Source organism: Notothenia rossii (assembly GCF_949606895.1).
Source record: "Notothenia rossii genome assembly, chromosome: 4".
Taxonomy (NCBI): Eukaryota; Metazoa; Chordata; class Actinopteri; order Perciformes; family Nototheniidae; genus Notothenia; species Notothenia rossii.
The window spans coordinates 10,154,631-10,165,969 of NC_136902.1; the positions used below are offsets into that span (position 1 = coordinate 10,154,631).

The window sequence follows — 11,339 nt, forward strand, 5'->3', positions numbered from 1 at the left end:
AGGTTGATCGACACAAGGAGGTAAAATGTATGATAATAAAAATAAAATAAGTAATGGTTTCTCTTAGACAGATAACAGGGTGTCCGCGGGGTCTTAAAAAGTATTAAAAGTTGATAAATCAATTTACCGAAAATTAAGGCTATTAAAAAGTATTAAACGGCATTTTCCAAGGTATTACATTTTGTAGCTTGTTTTCAATAAGTATATAAATTGTCCAACGAGGTCGTTTTCTACAGTCTGCCTGAATGTGATCATTGCGTAGGTGTGTGGAGGTTGTGGCTCAGTGGTAAGTGCGTCTAACAAGTGACATGTAATGTGTGTAGTGTGATTGTGTGTAGTTTATTTATGGCATCCCGTTGGATTTGACGTCATCTGAACAGGACATCGCGCGCTCACTGCTTGATAGCGCGCGAAAGTCCGTTTACGCCGGTTGTTAAACAACATCGTTATGGGGAAATGCAAGTCTGCGTCCAAATGGTTGGAAGATAAGGAGGAAGGACAATCCATACTGTATATAGTCAATGTGAGGTAAAGTGTGTCGCCAAGGTAACCGGTTAAAACTCCAAGTGACGATGAGGTCTTAAAATGGTCTTAAAAAAGGTCTTAAAAGGTTTTACATCTGACTTCAGGATTCCTGCATATACCCTGGATAAGACACAAGACAAGACAACTGAGTCGAGGCAACAATATAAGATATGAAACATATAGGTACAACACAAATAAAAAGACTATAAAATAAACAAATCAATATGAAGGTAGGTCAATAATAAAGACTAAAAGAACATTTAAAGTGGGCGGTTACTAATACAAAGCTAATCTAAAAAGATGTGTCTTTAGCTTTAAATGTCCACTGATGTCTCCTTGCTTACACAAATGTCTGCCTCCCTCACAAAGCTCTTACTAATGGCCGCTCAGCTTCAACTCCTGACTCCCTAATGAAGCCCGACTGAGCTTCATGCAAATTAACTCCAGAGTCCTCCAGCGAACACCGAGTGTTTATAGCCCCGTCTTTAAACCCCACACGTCTCCTCGTCCAGGCCTGAGAGTCACATTTAGTTGTTGGTGGATTAGCTCTCCATCCTCACATGGCGGCCATCGCTGCCCGTTAAACTGTCCGACCCTCAATGGAGGTTTGTTCCCTCCGGTCTGATTTACAACTCTCATTCAGAAGTTCCCTGACAGTTCCCTTGCTTTAGCCGCCATTAAACATCTAAAGGTGCGCCATCTGCTAACGGATCGTTGGTTTCTAAACCTTTTACTATACGACTGCCATTATGATCATTATTGACTAACCATTATTACCATTAGCGACTAATTCACCAAATGTTTTCTCCATTACTGTCAATAAAATATGATCTGATATGTGGTGATATGTGACAATATGTGACAAACATAAGTCTAGAGCAGAAAATCTAATTGTTTATTTTATAGAACTAATCTTCATATTTATTATTTAATTCATATATTATTTTAAAGATTATTTGTGCACCAAAATTGTGAAAACTATACCTTTTTTATGAAATGTGACAATAATGAAATAAGGGCATAAAATCCAACCGTTAACATGCGATTCAATTCTCACATCGGCATCATTCATAATTGATAAATCTTGGATTTTGTTCATGATTTGTTCATTTAGTTTGGGTGCAGAACATTTCGAAAAATGTCCTGTCACTTATACCAAAACAAATAATTATTTAATGTACTTTTTTTGTTTAACAAATAATCCAAAAACACATATATTAAATATCTTAAAAAGCCTTGAATTGAGAACCTTCACCTCAATATGTGTTTATTTCTGCTCAGTTTATCAAACGTATTACGTCATCATCCAAGCCTTCAGTCTTTAGAAACTGCCATTTCAAATTTCACAGAGCTCAATCTGACTCAATTGAAATTGCATCTTGCTCGATTGTCAGACCAAACCCAATATATATTCAATTTACGATCATTTATTGAAGGGAAACGCATGAAATTCTTAAAATGGAGGCGCTAGAAACAGATAATGGCTGCCTAGTTTTTCCAGCTTGGACTTTTTTGTCTGTTCTTTGTTTTCGGGGGTTGGAGGATTTCCTGTAGTCGTCCTCTGTGATCGGGACAGGAGGATCGGCATGTGTTTGAAAACCGTGACGTCCTGCTTTACATGTTGTTTGCATTGAGTGTCATTCGGCCTGCAGGAGAAGTTCTTCCCTCTCAGGCAGGTTTCTCTCCACTAAGACCTTTTTATTGCCTCTTCACATTAGAGGCTTTTTTGACTTGCTGAGGATCCTCACTTGAGGGGAAAGTGGATGTTGGAGGGAGGTGACAACAATAGAGCTTTTATGTTGAGCTATCCTCGTTCCCCTGTGTTAGCTCCAGGGGAACATGTGACCGCCTCTCATTCAAGTCATGTCAGCCTTTGACCCTCTTAGAAGGGAAACCTGTCCCTCAATGTCCCATTCATGGCCTGCAGATGTCCGTGTGTGTTAACGTCTGACACTGCAGAGGTATGACGAGCCGCTTCATTCAAGAGAGGGGAGCGGATCACTGTTTCTGTGCTGAGGAAGTGACGTCTGCAAAGGTGACAACGAGACAGATTTTTCAAGTTTCAAGGCGTAGGTCACAGGCTCCTCCAACAGTGCAACACAATAAAACAGATCAAATAGTACAAGTAAATAAAATTGAATATAGCAGAGTGGTGCAGTGACGAGTCCTAAAACCCGGAAGTGAGTTAGCATTTTACCACTTCCTGTTCCCTCGTTTCAGAGTCAACGGGATTTCTCCATAGGATTTTGGAAAATAGCTAGAAATAAGGTCTGGTTGACACAAATTAAAGAGACGGATCACGTTTTGTTCTACGACATTAAATCCATCAGCAGTGACCCCGCTGGTGACTTCTGAAGAGTTTACGAGTCTGAAAAGCGATGGTTGTTACCGAGTGGCTGAATAGGACTACAGAAGGTGAGGAGGACGTTGTACGTCATTACGGCAAACACGTAAACACTCCCGCTAAGTTTGTTTGCCCTGTTCTGATTGAAAGCAAGTGCCTGCCTCCTGCAAACTGTTAAAACAAACACTTCAACTTTTTTGAAGCTGTATTTTTTAATCTGGATCTTAAATTGGCGTGACATTGAAGTCGTGCGACCCTGCTGTAGTTCGTTTATAGCATAACGTTAGCATTTTGCTTCTATCGATTAGATTTATGATTAGAAAATGATAAAAGTAGGGTAGACATGTGGGGATTATCCAGCTAAAAAAAAAGTGCATTTATCAAACAAGTTCGTTTTCCACAGACCTTATTTCGAGCTATTTTTCAAAATCCTATGGAGAAATCCCATTGCTATTTGTCGAGGGAACCCGTGCAGCTTACTTCCGGGTAAATACGTCATCCCTGCACCACTCTATAGAAACAGAACATGATAGAAACTGTGCAGAGTAGTCTATATACAGTAATTGGAATATTGATATGTGAGGTGCAAACAGATGAATGTTATGGATCCCTCCGTTAGGTGATGAAAGGGCAAGTTTGTTTTCTTTCTTTGAAACAATACTGAGATACCTAAAGGAAGATTGTTTTTGGTTGCTCTAATGACCTCTTCTGTTTTAGGGCTGGGAAATATATCAGTATTTTATCTGTATTGTGAAACTAGATATCTTTTGAATATTGGGATATTTGAAGTGTTGTTTCCTGGTGTTACGGTAATATGTGTACATTTCTGAAGTTAACAGACTTTTCTAGCTGTATTATGTGTCTTTACACGTTTTTTCCTTATCTCCACATTAGTGATGATTATTATGATATTATGATGAGATGGGAAAATCTCATTATTGAAATATTATGTTGAAGCACCAATAGTCAACAATTTTACTCAAAGATGTTGAAACATTACATTTTTCTCCCCATTGCTCAGCTCAACATTTATTTTAGTAAAGCAGTATTATGCTCATTTGACTTTTCAGTTGGAGAAGTTATTTTCATAAAAGCTAAATATGACAATATGCAAAAGAACGCTTACACTTCGAGACTTAGTGCTCAGATCAGAAGTATTCCTCAGATCTGATTCATTCCTTTAGTTGTTTTCTGATTTTTTTTAAATTGTGGGCAACATCATCTTCCAATGTGGACTTTTCACATTCCTGAACTGACCTGTATGTGCAATTGTAAAAACAATGACGCCACATTACAGAAGTAAACATGGAGGCCACTGAAGTGACTGTTTGGGGTTTCGTTTTGATGTGAAGTGTAAGCCTGCAAAATTGTGAGCAAATGATAACAAGGAAAACATTATTTTTTGTATTCTGGCCTACAAACATTGTGAATATTCTGACTAGGGCTGATTTTTGTTTTTGTTGCAATACACCGCCACTCTCGAGCGACTTATGACATGTAAATGGTTCTCACTCTTATGACAAAAATACTAGGTCACATTAGGCTAATTTAAATCTGATTTGTGCCTCGTTTGACTTGATGTAGCCCCCGAATATATCATGAAACATGTGACTCAACCCTTGTGTTGTGTTCAAAAGCTGTTACCGTTCATGGTGTTCGCGGGTCAATTTTGACCCATGATTTATCTCAGTCCAAAACACAAAAAAATAATGACTATCATCCAATATTGTTTTAACTCATCATAACTAACTTATTATGCATTCATAACCGTACAATCCTGTTGTAATTTTCTTTTATGGCCCCAAAAAACATTAAAACCACATATTTAAGTGAAACGTGATTCAATTCACTCATTATATTTCCTATAGTGAAGACAGTGGATCATTACGTTATCTGACTATAATAGAATAATATTAGAATACAATCTCCCAAGTATTGTTACAGTGGATGAAGGGGGAGGGGTGTCTAAAGTCAAAGATGAATTTTGACTGGGCCAAATTTGACCCCGAGTCACCCACAACATGCTGCCGGGTCTTCCCAGACCCGAACACCAAATTATACACTTTTTTTTTTGAGAGACTTGGCTAGAATTGTCAATCTGTTTTGTAGTGTTTATATCGCTGTTGTGGAGGATATCATGAAGCCTTGTTCCGATTAAAAAAAGCTAGAGCTTAGTCAATATATCATTTTAACTTGAAACGGGTCACGGGAGACCCGAACACAACATAAGGGTTAAACTGAAGAGAAGTAAAAACATAACATTTCAGGGGACTGTTAAAGGTGGGGTAGGTAAGTTTGAGAAACCGGCTCGAGATACACTTTTTGTTATATTCCATGAAATGCTCTTAACATCCAGATAGCAATGAATATCTGAAGTGCTTTGACAAAAAATCCATTAAAAAATATCATCTGTGGAAGCCGTGGCGCTGTAAAAAGCACGACCAATCATCTGAGCCGGCCCGGCTAAAATAACTGGATGGCCTACCTGCCTGTCAGCCTTCCATCTGTGCACAAACTTATCTCTTGCCCTCATTGGTCATGTGCGCGTTCGTGTGTGTTGGAGGAGGGGCTCTGTAAGGAAGTCTTAAGGAAGGGGCAGATTTTTTCCGGTTGTGTTCTTTCAAATTCTAGCGCACTCGAGCTGGTTTTTCTGAAATTACCTACCCCACCTTTCAGTTTCTTTAAACAATGACACCACACTAACAATAACACCAAGAGTGAATCAGGTTTTCAAGGTCTATGGTTTTGACCCGAGGCTCTTTTTATTACGTCATCTTGTTGAGTCATCCTCTTCTGCAAAGGTCTTATCGCACCTGTCTGAAGTACAAGCCAAAAACTGTGCTTCCCGCACTCAACACCTAATATCAAAACAGTAGATGACAAATGTTAATAATACATATGATGCATTTTCTTCTTCCTTGTTTTCTGCATACAGTTTTTAGTCCCGTTTCGATCCCGAATTGTGCCACGAATTATACATATGATGTCTGTCAATCTTAAAATGAATTTCCATGTAAAAGAAGTGACAGTTTGTCGTAAAACTGTTGAAATATAAGACTATGAAAAATATGCAACTAGAAAGACTACAAATCCCAGAATCCCGGTCCGGCATGCTGGCTCTTACGCAACCCTCTAACTCCCCTTGTGTGTATGTACAGCTCTCAACATGCCCAGACTTGGAGTGATTTTCACCTCTTTTAATACTTTTCGCCTCATTCTGAAAGAAAGAAGTGAAATGTGCCAACGTGAGGCCGTCTTGGTGTTGGTGCGAGACGGAAGATGTAGTTCATTGAGCGGTTTCACACAAAAAAAGTGTTACTTCAGAGTTTTACAACACATTTTTATTTTTTTGACTTTCAAAACTATCTTTTAAATTGACAAACATCATGTGTGTAATTCGTGGCACAATTCAAACGGGATCATAATCTTTCTCTCTCCATTGACTTCAATACATACTTTTTCCGAAATAAGGTCCCATGGAGGTCCCCCGGAAGGGGAGGGACTTCACCTCTCTATTAAAATGATAAGACTTGACAATACTTACAGGTCAAGTCAATTTAGCCAAGGGGCTTTACAGTCTGTACACGCTCTGAAGATATAGATCCTCCTCTGTAAGGAATAATATATGTTGTAGTCTTTTAGTCTGAAAGTCCCTCTTTGTGTCTGCTGGTCTATATATTGCATAAAATCAATGTATAAGAAATTCCAGAAAATCATAATCCACGACTGACTGATTTTAGTTTTATAATTGAGATAAAAACTTGGTAAAGCTATCTTTATAGTGGAGTTACATTTGTTCAGAAGAATTAAAAAGATCACTGGAGGGGCTTACAGTATGTGGGAGTGTGTGGGAGAGAAACTCGCTCTCGAGGGAATCTGGTTTATCACAAGATTTTGAAACTATTTCCAAAGTTTGAATAGAAGCACAAATCGACACCAGATGCTATTCATTAAAATAAGAAACACATTATTTAATTCAATTAATTGATAATCAATTTTTCTTGCCAAGAACTTTAAAAGTTATTATTCTTGGCAATTTGATGCATGAACGCGTTATTCTGACATATAAACATTTAGAAAGACATCAGGAAGGTCAAATGAACACAAACTAACATAGAAAACGTGGTGGATTATTTACAGCAAAGAAACACGGATTGTTAACACATCTTCCTCCTGACTGCTTTTCTGTTTCTTCTTGGTTTTGGTTTTGTTTTGTTTGTCTACCCTCCGTCCCAAATGTAAAGCGTCTTTGGGTTCAAGAAAAGCGCTATAGAAATATAATTTATTATATTATTATTATTATATTTAAGAACAGACTCGGGACAGTTTCATCCCACCGACCATAAGACTGTTAAACACCTGCACTTTTGAAAGAACATCCATAACATTCATCTGTTTGCAACTTATATCAATATTCCAATTGCTTGTAGACTATTCTGCACTATTTCTACTATATTCAATTTTATTTCATTTACTTGCACTATTGAATCTGTTTTATTATATTGCACTGTTGGAGCCTGTGAACTAAGATCTTCATTGTCATATCTAAACTGTAGCACACATGACAATAAAAACCTTGCATCTTGAAGGGTTTAATTGAAGCAGTGATGTTCTCACGCAGGTTGTGTCTGTGTTCAGCCACTAGGGGGAGACAGATTGAAGGTGGTGAGGCAGGTCAGGGCGGACCATATGTGTTCAGTAATAAGAGGATAAATCCTCACCGGACACGAGCTCTTTTGATCCCGGTGACTTCTGATGCTTTGAAGCTCGCCGTCTGTCGTTTCTCTTCTTTTTTTTGTTTTTTGTTTCTTTGATGTGATCCAGTCTTGATGACCTGTGCATTTTGTGTTGGGGATTTCCCCCTGATTTTTCTTCAGTGTCTTTTTTGTCTGGAAGCATGGCCCACGCTGGAATCATTTTTCAAATTAACTTAAGAACAAATGCCACACTTTGAATGTACTCCACTACAGGTAGAAGTGCTGAATTTAAAGCTTTTTCATGTAAGTATTATCAGTGAAATCTACTCAGAGTACGAGTCATTGTGCAGTTAAGTGTTTTTTTATTATACATATGTATTTAGTTTGTGGGTTTATAGTGCTGCTACATTCATGTGCATGTTGCATTTTACTGCTGTAGATTATGGTGGTTCTTATTTGAACTTATTTGATATCTTTTTGTGTACTTGATGCATCATTTTCTGTAAGATCATCACATGTTTGTAGCTTCTATTATTCTATTTAAAATAAGTTCATTTTTCCCTGTTTCTCTGCTAAATCAGCCCTGGTTTTAGCTTTCTGACTCAGCATTACGCTGCTGATCCAAGAGGGTTTTGAAATGTTATTTAGTTTAAGAAGTATGAGAATTTCTCAACACATAAGGAAACACTTAATCCTTCACTTATCATAAACATGATGAACAAACACATCTGGAGGGACATCGTTTTCCCTCCAAACTAAAACTCTTATCCCTCTCCCCTCTCAAATGTAGTACAAGGTAGGGAATAAAGGAAATGGTATTTATTTGTTATTCTACCACAGCATTTGAGACACAGAAATTGATATTCTGCAGTGTATCTGGGACAAGTTGAATGCTCTCCAAACTGGCTACACTGTTTTGGTCAGATCTGAATGACAAAAGCTCCAAACTACTGACATTCATGTGAGCACCCCGAGGCGCTGGATTTATAGGAAGTCTGTCGAGGGGCGAAGTCGATTCAGGTCAGGTCTCTCGTCGACTCAATTAGGGTCAAATTGAAAAAAAGCTCAACTTTGAAATGAGTACGTATAGATCTGCTGTTTTAGAATACTTGTTGGCAGAGGCAGACGTCTGGATGTTTTGCCTTCCCTTATTACTTTATAGTATTATCCTCCCACATTGAAGTGGTGTTGTTGCTGTGGGCGAGAGTCGCTCTGTCATCAGACTCGGTTTAGTGCGTCTGGTATGTCTGAGGATGATGAGGCTTCATTAACGACGAGAGCAGATGAGTCACAGGGAGAAAACCTGCAGAGATAAACCACAGCGGGACAACACCTCCTTTATTCTGCTCACCAGTTTAGACACGACACAGGTTACCTGAAGTTACTCATTCATAAAAGCCATCTCTTTTTATGAAAGAGTTACTGTACTGAAACTATTGGTCAATCATTTGGTTGATTGACAAGACGAATTTGCGGCTATTTTGATGAATAATTAATTGTTTTAGTCTGTTTTTTTTACGGAAACGTGTTACATTTATCTTGTTCCAGCCTCTCAGATGTTAAGAAATGCTGCTTTCCTTGTTTCATGTGATAGTGATTTCTATATATTGAGAGCTTTGGACAAAATAAGCATTCTGAACAAGTCACTCTCCATCTTCCTTAATATGCAACTATTTTTGATAATAAATTAATCATTGTATTTTCAGGCAAAAACACAAATAACCTTTTCCATTTCTTAAAGTATAATACATTTAATATCCTTAGGTTTTCCAATTATATTTCTAAAGATTGAAGGCCTGGCTGAATAATTGATATTTCAACCACCAATAATCACTTCCAGCTTCTCAGTTGTGAGGCTTTTTATTGTATGTTGAATATCTTAAAAAATATTACGTTTTTAATCAGCGGTATAAGAGACTAAAGAGCTGTTGGCGTGTTTACTGTTTAGGCTGTTAGCGCCATTAGTAGCTAGCCACCTTCCTAAATGTGCTGCTTTTAATTTATATTACCATAACCCGACTGACACTGGATTTTCAGAGCCATATCTGTGGATAGTATTTTTGAATTAAACCAAAACAAATATGGATATGGGACGACGATCACAAGTCAATCGCGTATTGTTACTTATGCTTATGTTGGGACCTTTGACATTGTCAGGGCTCTCTCGTGGACAAAATATATATTGTTGTCACTGTTTTACAAACCAGTCAGTATGAACTGATGTAGATATCTAAAGTAATGTAATATGGGCGGCAATGTTGTTTTAACATTACAGTCAATATCCTGGGTTTAAGAAGTGGACGAATATGTTTTCACTACTTTCCAGCCTTTTATAGACTAAACACTTTATAACAAATACACTGATTAGTTGCAGCCCCTTTATCTCCTGTCACTTTCCTCTACCTCAGTCCCACATGGCTCAGTCCAACACTTATCAGCGCTGTGATTGAGAAAGTCAATCCTCTTAGCACAGAGCCTGTTTTCTTTCTAGGCCACTGAACGGCTCTCTGCAGAAAGTCCTGTCAGTTGAGCCTGGCTGTCGGATATCCTCTCTCTGTTAAGTTCCTTTGTCCGCTACATGCTAGGGTCTCTTTTTTGAAACACAACCCCCCTCTCCCACCTCTTTATGGGCTGGAGCCGGCAGCTGCAGGGTTAATGTTTAGCAGCAGCAGCAGCAGCAGCAGAGAGGCTGGAGTTGTAGCAGGAGGAGGAGGAGGAGGAAGAGAGGTGGGGGCTGGTCCACAGCTGTTGTAGTAGGCAGGGTCTATCAGGGTAGGAAGCCTGCCTCACTCGCCCTGGAACAATGGGAGACATGGCAGCCTCTGCAGACACACACACAATGCACATGCCTTCCAAGGACAGGCCTTTTTCCAGCTGAAGTGTAGAGGAAACCGGCTTCCTCGCCTCACTCGCAGGGTGACGGCACGTTACCAGAGAGGGAGATAATCTCCTCTGCGGCCGGACAACAGAAATGTGAGGTTGTGGCTTCTGTCGTTCTCTCTTTCTTCTTCTTCTGGTGCCTTACATCTATTCTGCTGAGAGGAGATCTCTGGATGAGCTGACTGGATGACTGTAAAGGCAGCAGGAGGAAGGTGAGCTCGCCTCAAATGTGTACATGTTGGAGAAGGATTTAGAACATATGTGAATATTGATTTAGTGTTTACGGCTGACATGATGTTATTCGGCTTCACGCTGTGTTTTCCTGGTGTGACAGCGTTTCTGTGAGAGCAAATAAAGCAGATTTGTACTTGTATGAGCTTTAAAGTGAGGTGACACAGAGAGAGCAAGTGTTTAGTGAGGTTTACGGTGTTGACTTGACGTGAATGGACTTGATGGCTCTTAAGGCAGGTCGGATTTACCCTGTGTGTGTGCTAGTGTGTGTGTGTGTGTGTGTTTAGGTTAGCCTCAATATCCTTGGGCTAGCTTACATCTCTCCGTTTCCACACAGTGTCGTTTTTATTCTCAGCACAGCGTAATGTCTGCGTTGTTTTGGTCGCAGCTAACAATGTGTCATAAATCTGCCAAATGTGTTGCCATTGGGGGAAAGCGCCGCCTAAATGTTGTCTGTGTGTTTGATGAAACACAGTGTGAGAGATGGAGGATGCAGGGTGTGGAGGTCGCCTGGCACAGATTTTTAAGAAGCGATCCGTTTGATTGCTCTCAGACATCCATGGCGTTCATCCAACCTGTCAGGCCCTTTTGGGAAGAGAGCTCCCTTCCCCTCCTCCAATCGCCCCCCCCATCCCCCACCTCCTCGTCTCCACCGCCTCCTC

At 39.4% G+C, this 11,339-nt stretch overlaps 1 protein-coding gene across 3 annotated transcripts in view; it reads left to right on the forward strand.

The window, feature by feature from the left end:
• nckap5l (NCK-associated protein 5-like) overlaps window positions 1-11,339 on the forward strand; it is a 49,569-nt gene that overhangs the window by 10,897 nt on the left and 27,333 nt on the right. The window contains exon 1 of one of the 3 annotated variants that reach the window (XM_079673515.1): window positions 10,371-10,658. The exons of the other annotated variants lie outside the window; for them this stretch is intronic. The gene's annotated coding sequence lies outside the window, so the exon portion shown is untranslated. Of the gene's footprint in view, window positions 1-10,370; window positions 10,659-11,339 lie in introns of those variants that run through there. 3 annotated transcript variants of the gene reach the window in all.